This window comes from Xenopus laevis, chromosome 1L (assembly GCF_017654675.1).
Source record: "Xenopus laevis strain J_2021 chromosome 1L, Xenopus_laevis_v10.1, whole genome shotgun sequence".
Lineage (NCBI taxonomy): Eukaryota > Metazoa > Chordata > Amphibia > Anura > Pipidae > Xenopus > Xenopus laevis.
In genome coordinates, this window is record NC_054371.1 from 59,688,975 (window position 1) to 59,703,428 (window position 14,454).

The following is a 14,454-nucleotide window of genomic DNA, read 5'->3' on the forward strand; positions in this document are numbered from 1 at the left end:
GCAGCTTTGTGCTCCATCAAGGAGGTGTAGCAGGGAGTAGCTTCCCAGGCTGTAAGATTTGCCTACAGTGAAGGGACACAGTGGATAGGGTGTCAGGCTTTAGGTTCTCCTCCCTGACCATTCCACTGGGTGAGATCCAGACAACATGTGAAGTATTTCTGCCTGAAAGTTTGCTGTACTGCCTTGACTATATCCTCAGGAAAATGCACCTGAATCTACCTCTGATATACTGTCTGAGCTGAATGCCTATATATTCTGCAAATGCCTCTGTACTGATGTAAGTAACCTGTGGATCAATTGTCTCTGACAAATAAACAAAATAAATGTTTGACTTTCTTCAATTGTAAGATGTTTCCCAAGATAATGGGCTTTTTCTTTCTTCTTTTTCTTTTAAGAATGTCTATGCGTCCACTGGCTTATTAGTGATAGTTAGTTCTTGTTAGTTTCTATTTTATTTTACATATTACTTCATTGTAAGTTATACATTCTGTATAATATGTCATTGTATTAAACTTCTTATTCTGCATACTATTTGTTATCATATTGATTTTTATGGTTTATTGTGAAAACCAAATAAAATATTTCAAATCCTGTTCTGTTTGACTGCAAGAACCTCCTGGCACCCATTTCTTCATTGGTTTATGCACAGTAGCCTGTGGGAGTTTTAGTTGTACTACACCACAGCTTAATATATTCCACTTTGCAAAGGCCCTGCCTGCCCCATGCTCTAGTAAACTAGCTGGTTGTTAACCCCATTGGCCTGGATAGTCCAAAAACATGTTACAAATGCTCAGTCTTTTAAATAACCTAAGACTGTGTGTATACCATATACCATACGATTTTACGTGCCACTTACTACTTATGCTTTTGCATTTGGTTATCTGCATGATGCTGCAGTATTATAAAACAACAGTATCCTTCAGAATTCATGACCTTTCCAGAATCTTATGGAGGAGCAGACAGACAATACACAAGTCTTTGTTCAGATTAGTTAACTGTTTGTCATTTCCGAGATTATTTTCTAAAAATGAAATATTCCAGTGACACTTCACACTTTGACAGGGACCCATTTTGTGGTTCTGCATTACGTAGCACTACTGGCAATAAATAAGATCGACATAAGCTGCTGAAGGTGCATGTACTGTGGCTGCAGGTGAAAATATCTAGGTTTATAGTAACAAACAATGTTGGTGTATGGTTTTGTACAGTGAAATAATATAAATAATTTCAGCGGCTGCTGAAATCAGCGTACATGGTTCTATTGCAGTGCAGAAATATGGATTTAATCACTAGGTATTTCTTACAGTTCTTGATTGCTAGTGCCTTTCCACTCATCTGGTACCCTATAGTGCAGTGGTTTTGGGACAACCCTTAGCATATTCTGTATCATGCCAAATTGATGCCATTTGCACATTGCACATAACAACAGAAAAGGAATTATGCTGTTTATAATACCAGCCCCGGGCTGGCAATTTGTAGATTCTGGCAAATGCTAGTGAGGGCAGGGTCAGACTAGGGTGTGCAAGACCCAACAGGGCTGCTACCTCAGGGGCCCAAAACCCCCTCTGGGGCCTCTGCTGCTCAGTACAAATTGGTGATAGCTCCCGCACACCTGTCTGTGCAGATATATCCAAATCCACTTGGTGCTCAGTGATAGAGGTAACCGGCAACCTCAAATCAGATACTGAGAAAAGGCACACTGGCACACAAGATGTGAATGCAGGTGAAAACCTTGCAAAATGTTATTACCGGAAGTGCAACTTTTCGGGGCAAGCCCCTTTGTCAGCCTCCGCTGCTTACCCACTGCCAGTCCTTCCCCCCAGTACACACGAGGGGGGAGTGACGGCAAAGGGCAGGAGGGTGCCTTTTTCCAGGGTCCCGCTGGCCCAGTCTGACCCACATTGAGGGTGCTGTAAGATGCCACAGATACTATTCCACTATTTATTTTACCTGTGGGAGGTGTTGTGACCTCTGTGTACCCAAAACTCCAGGGTCTGTTTTGTATCTTAGTCTGGACTTGTACAATACGAATGACACTTAGGGGCAGATTTACATAGGGTCGAATATCGAGGGTTAATTAAGTCGAAGGATTTAGCGCTATTCCTACGGTCGAAGGAATAATCGTTCGAACGATTCGAAGGATTTTAATCCATCGATCGAAGGATTTTCTTTCAATCATAAAATTGTTAGGAAGCCTATGGGGACCTTCCCCATAACTAACTAACATTGGCCTCGGTAGGTTTTAGGTGGCGAACTAGGGGTTCGAAGTATTTTTTAAAGAGACAGTACTTCGACTATCGAATGGTCGAATAGTCGAACGATTTTTAGTTCGAATCGTTCGATTACAAGTCGAAGGTCGAAGTAGCCTATTCGATGGTCGAAGTAGCCATATTCGACCATTCGAAATTCAAAGTATTTTTTCTTCTATTCCTTCACTCGAGCTAAGTAAATGGGCCCCTTCGAGGAGAGGGAGCATGTAAATTTCCTAGAATTCTTGGTTAAACAAATGCATCAAGTGATCCTGTCGTAGCTCACTTCCACCAACATCGCCTTTCACTTCCATCATGCAACAATCGCCTTTCACTCCGGGAGGAGCCATCTGCTACTCCACCAGGTCTTAAAGTGAGAGAACCATGGCGAGAGTTCAGGGCAGACATGGAAACCATAACATGCAACAGGAGGAATGGGGTTAGAGTAAAGCATAATTGTAAAACAGGCCCGGGGTCAGTGTGGAATCAGGAACCAGAAGTGTAGTCTAGGACACAGGCCAGAGTCAAACCAATCAGAAAACGCAGTACAAAGTCAGGATCTGGAAGAATAGTCAGTGCAGGCAGCGAATAAGCAGAGGTCAGGGACAGGCAAGGCTTAATAACATGAATCCAGACAATAAGCGCACTCAGGAACTATCTCACAATAGACCTATGCTGGGCACTGAGCAAAAGGACGAGGCACCTTTAAATATTAGAATTTCGTGGCAAGCGCAATTACATCACACACATGCTGAAATGCGTGGTATTTTACCTTGCATCCCTGCTGAGGGGTCCGTTACCTATTCTAACAGACAGTCCTATAACAATGGAAATTAGAACTTCACAGAAGCCATCGCAAGATGAGTTTGCCTACAGATTCCTAAAATAAGTGGCACAGTCAGGTATCAATGGCATGCCAAACCCAGACTTCCTGAAATTCCTGGGGGTAGTGATAAAAATAGGAGCTATGGTTTTTATTCCGCTTGTAGCATTTCCCAGCAGCACAGAGATTCCTGAAATTCTGTCCCAGCTCAGGATTGAACAAATGGTACAGAAACACGTGCCGCAATTTATGCTGCACAATGCTAAAAAGAACACAACCCTCCTGCACCGTAGAAAAGGAGACTGGATAGGGTTTCACAACACACTACAAAATAAACGTAGATTGTTATTTAAAAATACACATGGCCGATTCAGTATGGATTGAAATTTTTCAAGAATCCTGTATAAAGGAGACAATTTAAAATGGTGCACCCACTGATTTGTGTGTGTTTGAAAAATGAAATGCAAAACATATGACTAATAGATATACACAATTATTATTATTCAGTTCCTTATTGCAATACAAAATGAACTCAGTATAGGGCAAATGAATAAAGTCATGAATACAGGGGGCATGATACTTATTAATTATGATACTTATTAATTATTTAAAGTGGCAGTATAATTCCTTGTTTAACATGAGTTTAATGAATAGGGCTTTTGCTGAACATACTTTTTCCCAACTGTTTTAATCACAAAAAATCTATATTTTTTGCTATTTCTTGAACTAAACAAGACAAACTGGGAAACTGAAAACAATTTATGTTAGGTCCTTTTAAAGGTTCTAACATATTCTTACGTTTATCATTTTGGAGGGATACTTGCATAAACAATATTCAGGGTTGTTCCACTTAGCCTAAACCAGCCAAATTGTATGTTTGTATATCTACAGGGCTGTGCGATTCTAATTAGGCAAACAGGCCTGAAATATTATATTCACACTGCGGCATTATAGCATTGAATCCTGAGATTGAGTCCAACCCCGGCACAATCTGTGGGATGTTTGTATGTTCCTCACACGGAATAATTATCAATCTCTGTAAAGCACTACATAAAGATGTTGGGTTTATAGAAATAAAGCATAATAAATCATTTTGATTTCAGTATTTTCAGCGTTATAAAAGGTTAATGGAGAAGGCTACTACACAATCAACAAACCTACATGTCTTAGGGCAGAGACACAAGCTCAGATTCGGGGAGATTAGTCGCCCCGAAGAAGAGGAGATTTGTCGCTGGGCGACTAATCTCCCCGAATCTGAGCGTGTCTCTGCCCTAAGACATGTAGCATTATTGATTGTGTAGTAGTCTTCTCCACTGCCAACTGCCTCCAGCCGGCTAGAATGGAAATCGACTGCAGGATGGCAATCAGTGCGCTCTGTTTTCCGAAGTCGCCCGAAGTTGCCTCACGAGGAAACTTGGGGCAACTTTGAAAAACGAAGCGATCCAAGTGCCATCCGCCAGCAATTTAGATTCTAGACGGCTGGAGGCAGTTCAGGGAGATTAGCCCCGAAGAAGAGGTGATTTATCGCAAGGCGACTAAATCTCCCCGAATCTGAGCGTGTCTCTGCCCTTATAATTTTAGTATCAGAAAAGATACTAAAATTATAAGGCTATGTGTAGAATTGCTGCCATTTGGCTCAAGGCACTAAACATCTGAAAGCCAGACTGTCTGACTAAAACAGGTGCTATTAGCCCTCTGTCTGACACATAATAGTGATGAAATGCCTGCATCTATGTGTTGTACGTTAAACAACAGCTCCCTCTTGTGATATACGGATATTTCTGCATTTCAACTTTAAAATGAACAGTCACAAATATTGCAGCTCCTACCACTGGAAAAGTACAAATGATTAACTTGTAATTTAGGCAATCAAGTCAGATCATGATCCCATATCAGACAAGGGAGGGAAAGTGTTGCTCATCACTAATCTTTAGAACCATTAGGCGGAGGTGAAATGAGGCTGTGACCACAAAAATGATCCCATATCGTTTTCTTTTTAGAGTTCAGCCTTGTCAGAAAGGTGGTTTCTGCATGCTCACATGCAAATGAGGAATAATGATGTTCATAAAACCCTACATCTGCAGAAATAAATTGTTTTGGAGAATAATTACTATTTCTAATTTCAGTGTACTAATCAAAGAGTAGAGCTTGGTACTTAGAACTATAGTTTTTAGTTGACTCACTGCTTTGTAATGTGCTATTTATGATAATGTCTCTCGGGTCATGTATCTATAATGTCATAGTACGCCCCTGTCTGACTTCTTGTAAGGAGATTTTAATCACAATAGGAGCCCGGTGGATGGTAAGAAAGAGTTTAAGACAGTTTGTCCTTAGACAATGACTACTTATGCATAGGTAAAACTGCAAACTTGGGGAAAAAAGGAAATGAAAAAATATTTGCAGTTTTTAATATTTCCATTACAAAAACCAATAAGTAAAATATAAAGAAAATTGTTTTTTTATTTGCTACCATAAGTAGCACTATGGGAAAGATGAAAACCCTAAATCCTGGATGATGATGGATCTGTTCTGGATAAATCCCCAGCATATCTATGACACAACTGGGTGATGCTGGGTTTGCTGAGAACTGCCTCTACCCCTTAAATTTTCACATTTCATGAGAACATTCACATACAAGTTAAGGAGAGACAGAGGATGAAGGTCTCAGTAGGACCCTGTCATTAGCTACTGCCCAGTGATAGAGCTCAGCCAGATTGGGGGATGGGGGAGTGCTGGCTGAATAATCACTAAGGGGTGCACTCTTGAACCACTTAGTGCTCATGCACTTCTTCTAGTTTCTGTAATTGACCCCTTCTTTGTTTTGTCTTTGCTAATTTCTGAAGAAGATTAATAAAATATATTTCCACAGCCTGAAAAGCTTGAAAAAGGACCTTCTGTGTCCAAAACGTCGCTATGCTGCACTTGTAATAAAGGCGGTTTTAACGCAAAACTGGAGTGCTGCAATTCTTATATATTCGTAATAAAATATATTTGCCACATCTTCAAGCATATCTCGGAGGTAACCACCATTAAAAATAAATAATGTTTTCTAGTCTCCTGGATCAATTATTCCATAGTGATTCTGATCTTTCTTGACTTGATATGCTTAAATGTGCCTCTCAAGAGGTATTTTACACCCTATTTCCTTCTACTCCATAGAACAAAGTAAATTCAAGAAAAACATTGAACTGATCATTTTTGCCCATAAATAAGCCAATTGCCAATTACTGGGTCCTCTTCCCATTAAAGGGGACCCGTCACCCAAAAAAATTATTCAAAATCCTATTTTATCAGATTAGTCAAGCAAAATGAACTTTAATTACACTATATAAATTATTTGAATCTTGTTTCCCTCAGTCTGGGAATTCATAATTATAACAAACAGGCAGCAGCCATTTTGTGGACACTGTTATTAAGACAAGTCTTGTAGAATCTCAGAATCTTGTTTGTGCACCAGAATGGGGGACCCGATGCCCATCCCCTTGTCCTGACCACACAGTTATATGGTAAAGAGAACTGGGGGAATGTGTGGGGAGCAGTGACATCTAAGAAGTGCTGAATTGAAAGTGAAAGTAATTGTCTGCCCCGCCTCTATGCCACGGGCATAGAGGCGGGGCAGACAATATTTGATTGACAGCTGAGATTTCTAAATGAGCTTACAACAGCTATGAATGCTTAAATAAAAAATAGAAATTGGATTTCATGTTTAATTTGAAAAGGACTTTTATTATACAGATTTTTGTGTCTGGGTGACAGGTCCACTTTAAGAAATAGGTCAGTCTTGATCATTCAAACCATATCAACCTCTCTCCCTTTTAATTTTCTCCGTGTAGTTGAGTTCTTTAAACGGCAATAGTTCCAAATATATTTCCATTTTATATTCCTCTTCCAGCTCAACTCTTTCTTTTGTAGTAGTAATGGTGTAGAACATAAAGTGAAAGACAGTGTGGACTGATGATCCCTTGCAGTAACTTGTACAAAGACTAACTCCAGGTGACATTCAGAGGTGGCTTTTACGGAGAGATTAATGAAATGTTACAGAAGTTGCCTATCATTTTCCCCTATATGTTACATTTCCAGTTCATTGCTGGGATTCAAAAAGCATCCCCATGATGTAATTCTGTTACATTTCACACGAGGATTTGAGTACCCCTTTCTATTCACATCTTTATAATTACTGATCATATATTAAGTCATTATGCCAACTCTTCCCTGCCAGTTATGGGAAAACTTAATAAGAGAAAAGCGGAACGCTAAAGTATTTTAACCTTTATAATAGGGATGCACCGAATCCACTATTGGCCCTCTGCCATTTAAAAGCCCACACATGGTAATAGAGTTCTGAGATAAAAATGGAACTTTGTAACCAGGCTGGCAGCCAGAGCAGAAAGTAGAAATGCTGATACTGCCTATTTCTGTGTTCGGGCAACTGGCAGTTAAGTTAGTGGTCTTAATGTAGCAGTAGAGCATACTCTATAAAGAAGTAAGGACCTACAAGTCACACCTGTTGTGATGCAGTCAATATGGGTTATTACCTTTGTCCAGAGACGCAAGTTCAAGAGCACTTAGGGGCAGTGGGTAGTTACAGGTCTCTGAGATATATTCATGGAGACAACATAGGTCTCTGCAATCCACGTTGAAGCAGTGACCTGAGACAATTTTTTAAGATGTAGGTCAGTGCAGAAAACATAATGAATTCTGCCCCCATTTTGCACAATGCACTGCATTAATTAAATGTACATGTTTCTGTCATCTAGGACACCGATTTTACAAATGATCTAATAATTCTACATCAAAGAGGTTGTTCACCTTTGAGTTAACTTTCAGTATGATGTAGAGTAGAGAGTGATATTCTGAGACAATATGCTAATGGATTTTCATTTTGTAGAATTTGTGGTTTTTGAGTTATTTAGCTTTTAATTCAACAGCTCTCTAGTTTGCAATTTCAGAAATCTGGTTGCTAGCGTCCAAATGATCCTAGCAACCATGCACTGATTTGACTAAGAGACTGGAATTATAATATGAGAGGGCAATGAATAATAAAAAGTAGCAAAAACAATCAATGGGTAGCTTTACAGGGCATTTGTTTTTAGATGGAGTCAGTGATCAACATTTGAAAGCTGAAAAGAATCAGAAGAAGAAGGCAAATAATTAAAATAAACTATAAAAAAAAAATAGGAAGACCGATTGAAAAGTTGCTTAGAATTAGTCATTCTATAACATACCAAAAGTTAACTTAAAGGTTAACCACCCCTTTAAGGGGTAAATACTGTTAATTAAATTGGGGAATATAACATTGCATTTATTAGACCCTAAATCCTTCCCCAAGCAATCCCAGGCCAATGGAAAATGCCATAGGAGCTTCTCCCATTCATTTAGAGCAAAACAGGCTATATGTGATACTATGGGGCAGATTTACATATGGTCGAATATCGAGGGTTAATTAACCCTCGATATTCGACTGCCGAATATAAATCCTTCGACTTTGAATATCGAAGTCGAAGGATTTACTGCAAATAGTTTGATCGAACGAAAAATCGTTAGATTCAAAGGATTTTAATCCATCGATCAAATGATTTTTCTTCGACCTAAAAATTGTTAGAAAGCCTATGGGGACCTTCCCCATAGGCTAACATTGCACCTCGGTAGGTTTTAGGTGGCGAAGTAGGGGGTTGAAGTTTTTTTTAAAGAGACAGTACTTCGATTATCGAATGGTCGAATAGTTGAACGATTTTTTCGAAATTCAACGTTTTTTTTATTCTATTCCTTCACTCTAACTAAGTAAATTGGCCCCTATGAGTACCATAAGATAGACTGAAAAGATTTTAGCTGCTAATATTTCTGAATAATGCACCTCCAGGAAGTATGAGACAGCTGAAACAGTTCTGCAGCATATCTATAAAACGTTCTGTACTTTCATGGGAAGGAATAAAAAAGATTTTCATGTATCCTCAGACAGGGCACATAAAGATACTTGGCTTATGCTGAACATCATGAAGATAGGTGTAGATTTAGCCTTTCACAGACTGTATTTAGAGAGTTACAGCATAGCAGTGAATGTGCTCGCTCACTCTCTCCTAGTACTGCATTAGTCAGTGAGTTACAATGGCTGCCTTTCCCTGAGGGCTCTCCACACCCATTCCAACACTGTTTTCTTTTTAATAATATGTCATTCTGCACTTCCAGTAAATACAGCTTTAAACATTTCTTCTTTTTCTTTGGGCAGCAAAGATATGGTATGAAAAGTATGCAAGGTACTGAATAGAAGTCCAATAAGAAGCTGTAAATCAACATTTTCAAAGGCAATTAGATGTGATTTTCCAAACACCTCAATACACCCAGTATCACAAGTACTACTACAATAAAGGGCATGCAAATAGAGAAATATTCATAATAATGGAATGTGTGGCATTCTGATTATGCATTTTTCTGTTTAATCATCCACAGGCTGCACAGCTGAAGCATTTCCCAGAGCTCCCTGATATAAACTGGATATTGCTCTTCTGTTTGATCCCAAATCCCTGCTGTAAGTGTACAGCATTATAAGAACCATGAATAACCGGTAAAACGTAGCCTTATAAATAATATGAGGGCTGTCGCTTGTATCACATGATGTACTGAAAATTATGTATTTTTAGAAATGATACACCACCTGTTGTAAAATATGCCATGAACATTACATTACATTTAACATGTTGTCTTGTGCCTTTACATATTCACTCAACTTCTCCATGGCTTCAAATATCCTTAGGCTAAGGGCACACTAGGCGATAGCGCCGCGATTTGACTCGCGGCGACTTTTCGCCGCGACTTTTAATCCGCAATCGCTGGGGAAACTTTGGCGCTGGCGTCTATGGGGAATCGCGACAAATCGCGAGCGTAAAAACACACGCGGCAATCTTTTTTCTATTGTCGCTCGAAATCGCCTAGCGAGGCGATTTCGAGCGACAATAGAAAAAAGATCGCCGTGTGTGTTTTTACGCTCGCGATTCCCCATAGACGCCAGCGCAAAAGTTTCCACAGCGATTGCGGCTTAAAAGTCGCGGCGAAAAGTCGCCGCGAGTCAAATTGCCGCGCTATCGCCTAGTGTGGCCTTAGCCTTATAGTTTACAGAAAGGGGTATGTTATTTCCTATATTATTACAAAGTATTTGCATTTTGTATTTTTAATAGGGATGAATGCATAATACAGGTATGGAACCTGTTTGGGACCTGGGGCTTTCTGGATAAGGGATCTTTCCGTAATTTGTATCTCCATACCTTAAGTCTACTATAAAATCATGTAAACATTAAATAAACCCAACAAGCAGGGTTTGCTTCCAATAAGGATTATTTATATCAAGTACAAGGTATTGTTTTATTATTACAGAGAAAAAGAAAATCATTTGATAACAAATTTAATCATTCAATTAAAAGTGAAAAGAGTCTATGGGAGACAGACTTTCCGTAATTCGGCGCTTTCTGGATAATGGGTCCCATTCCTGTATTTTGTTACAAAGAACTAGTGACAGTGATGCTACAGGGTTCTTGAAACACATTGTAAATTACCAACCAATCAGCAGGCAATATTTATTGGTCACCTAAATAAAACAACCAGCTTATTGGTTGTTATGAATTACTGCATCTGGGCAAATGTTGTGCCTTTTATTATATATGGGGGATAGCCACTGAGTTTCATCCATTGTTTGTGACCCACTTGTGTGTTTGCACATTTTGGGGACCACGCACAAAACACCATGGTCTTCACGGTCACAAATGATGGCCTGGTCACTCCAGTTCTGAGTAACTCAAATAATGACTCCATTCTGACTGAGAGAAGGTTAAATTGCATCATTATCTCTTGATATACTGAGTATAAGCAGGGCTGATCCCAGCCTATTAAGGCATGGCAACTCCCCACCCTTTTAGCTTTCTAAATTTGTACCACAATAAAATGTTAAAAATTGTCCTCCCCATAATTACCCAAAGTTATAATTATCAGTCTGGATATGCAATGATTTTTAGACATTTTGGATTCCAACTGTTGGCTGAGGCACCTCTTAAGTTGTAAAAAAAGTTCAAAAAACATTTGAAGCCTCTCCAATTTGCCTCAGATGGGGAAAAATTCCTTCCTGACTCCAAAATGGCAATAACCAGTCCCTGGATCAGCTTGTACTATGAGCTATTTTCAAAAACCTTGTACAGTATGTCCTCTCTTGCTAAAAAGCCATCCAACCCCTTCTTAAAGCTAATGTATTTGCCAGTACTACTGATTCAGGGAGAGAATTCTACAACTTCAAATCTCTAACTGCATTTTAAAGCCTTTACAAATATTTAGATATTTCCCATGATATGGAATGGTTGAGCAATAAGGGCTCTTAAGTCCAATAACTTAAGTACAATCAATTTGGAATGGCCCAAAAAACACTAAAGTGCTGAAAGAATGGCTCTAGACAACTTTAAGAAGATCTATAGTGTGTAATAGGAATCAACTCTTACAAAAGGCCCACACTCATCAGCAATTTACAACAAACACCTGTCCAGTAAATGATACCTTCTGATTGTTTGCTATTGGATACTAGACCTGTAACAAACATTGCACTTTTTTATTATTTTGCTCCATCTGAGGATGCAAAAAAAAAAGAAATAATGGGCAGAACGAAGAGAAAAGAGAACACAGGAGAGGAATAGTCTGGGATTAAAATACAGAATAAATAGGATACAGAAAGATACTAATTAAGAACCATGGGGAGGAACTCACCTTTTCCTGCTCTGTTATGTATTTACCAAAAATTTAATTATTAGCTCTATGGAGCGGTGATTCTATATTAATAACATTTCTATTTGTAGAGTAGGAAAATTAACAGCACTTCTAGGTTTAATTAAGATGGGATCTAGTGGGTATATTGCACTTGGTCACAATTAGCACTAGATCTCAGCTTCACTTAAGTATTTCACCATTTCACCCTGTAAGACTAGTAGACCACCCAGTAAGCTTTGCATATTTTACTGCAGTATCAGGGCCAGCACTTAAAGGCATGCTATCACTAAAAAGGAAATGTATGTGTGCCTGAAAAAATGCGTAATATTTAGTAAAATTGAGTAGTAAAAAACAAAAAGCTGCATATATGTTTTCACAGGCCCCTTTCAAATTTTTTTTTTAAAAAAAGCTGTGATAAATCTGGTCAGTGATGTGCAAGCTTTGACTTCTGTTTAACACAATTGGGAGGGGGAGAATTCCCAAAACTAAAGTAAATTGAAACTGGAGTAAAAACCTCTGGGCCAGATTCTATTTAGTGAGAAAATGTTATCTCATGATTTACTGTATCACGTGAAAAATCATGGATGAGATTCTTCTCTTGCTTCAGTTCTAGTTTTTTCCCATAGACTTCAATAGTGATAAACCATGAGATATGTTTTTCTGAATAGAATTGCATCTCAAATTGAATCTCGTCCATGACTTTTCACGTGATAAATCTTTTTCTCACTGAATTGAATCTGGCCCATTATTGGAGTTAAATTGCAGTTAATTAATACAAAGTCAAATTCTCAAAAGCATTTAGTGAATGTGGTGCTTTTGTATGCTTCAGATTTAAATTGTCATTCCAGAAAACCTTAGTGAACATGGAGTATCTAATCTCTCCACGCAAATCTGGAGTACTATTTACCCCAGTCTGAAGTTGGTGTAAGTGTTTTGGAATTATTTATAGCATTTTACTGGAATTAATAACATCAAGTTCAGAAAGATGAAGTTACACTGGTGAAACCCAAACGTTTGAACAAAAAAAAAAAATGTTGTTGTCACTTTTGTGACTTTGTTGTTTGATCACTTTCTGGTGCAAATGACCATTTTATTCTAATTTAACAGCAAATTTCTCTTAATGTGACTTTTGTGAATTGCCGAAAACCAAAGTCTTTATGAATGTAAATGTGTATTTATATCCACAGTTCTTTAAAGTCCACAAACTAGATCTATCAAGTGTGCATTCATTCTTTATAGTAAAAATAAAACGGTGCCTACCTAGGCAGCTTTGGGCAAGAATAAAGCATTCAAAAATACACAATAACCATAACAGATTTGCCTAATAGTAATAAATAGATTGCTGACAACTTGACCAATATACATGATGTCAAGGGTAATGTAATGAATAATTAAAAGAGAGTGCTGACCAGATAGCAGCATTATGTAGTACTATATACCTGCCTAAAATTAACTATTTTACATTGTGACCTTATTGTAGGTTTTCTACAAATGGCTGGTAAGGCCTCTTGCTAAATATAGTACCCTATATCACAAACATGGCTTCAAGCTCACAAAAACTGTGGAAGAGTATAAGTATAGATATCTGTATGCATGGATGTTTCACCTATGTATCCACTGCCACATGGAAGTAACCACTTGTTTTAATCAAAAAGTACTATGACTTTGTTTGTGGACTGTTGAACTATAACTGTATGTTTAACTATAAATATCTACATGGTGGATATTCATTAAGTCTGGGTGTGTTTAGCAAAGCTTGCAGCAAGGGATGATACTGACACTGGCCTTGTATTGGCTCAAAACATGGTGTGTGACAAATTCAGCTAATTTTGCAGCTGAATCTGATGGGTTTTATGGGTTACAGTATTTTAACTGTGCTTAATAAGCATATGTGATTTAACTATAGCTCTCATAGTTGCTGTAATACACACAAATGTTCTCTTAATTAATTGTTTTGTTATGGATAATTCAGTTGTTTGTTTGGAAGATGCCCTTCCTTTTGTCAGTCACCAAACAATAAACTGCTGTGCCCATCCTTTACTAGCATATATACATCCACTCCAGTGCTAACTATCCCCCAAAGGACTTTCAGCAGAAACTCTCTAGGTGGATAAAGGCTGCATGCTGAGTAGCTCACAAATACCACCCACATGATAAAGGCAAATATTTTGCTTGCCAGAGTTATCAAGGTATCAGTCTATGTCAGCATTTCCCCTAGCCCACCAGCATACAGCTGTTACTTTGGTAACAGAGGCAAACAAGCCTTCACTGAACAAAGCCTTTTTTACTAGAATGTTAATATATTGCTTTGCAGCCTACAGAAAAAGTATTGTTTCCTATTTTTAAAAAGCTGTGGGATTTAGTTCAAAGGTGGAAAGAGTCTCAGAATTGGACACTGCCAGTTCTTGGACAAACACTGTTTCTCAAATGAAAGCTACTACAAAAGGTTTATAGGGAAAGAACCACTATAAAGTAAAAATATTTGAAAAGGATTATTTACCTTGAAATTAAGTCTGACATAGACATTAGTATTCTAACTTGCAATTAGTCTCTCTGACTCCTTGGGGGTTATTTATGAATAAACTCACAGCTCAAATGGTATCTTATTTAAAAAAAAAAACTTGAATGAGAGAAACCCAGTTC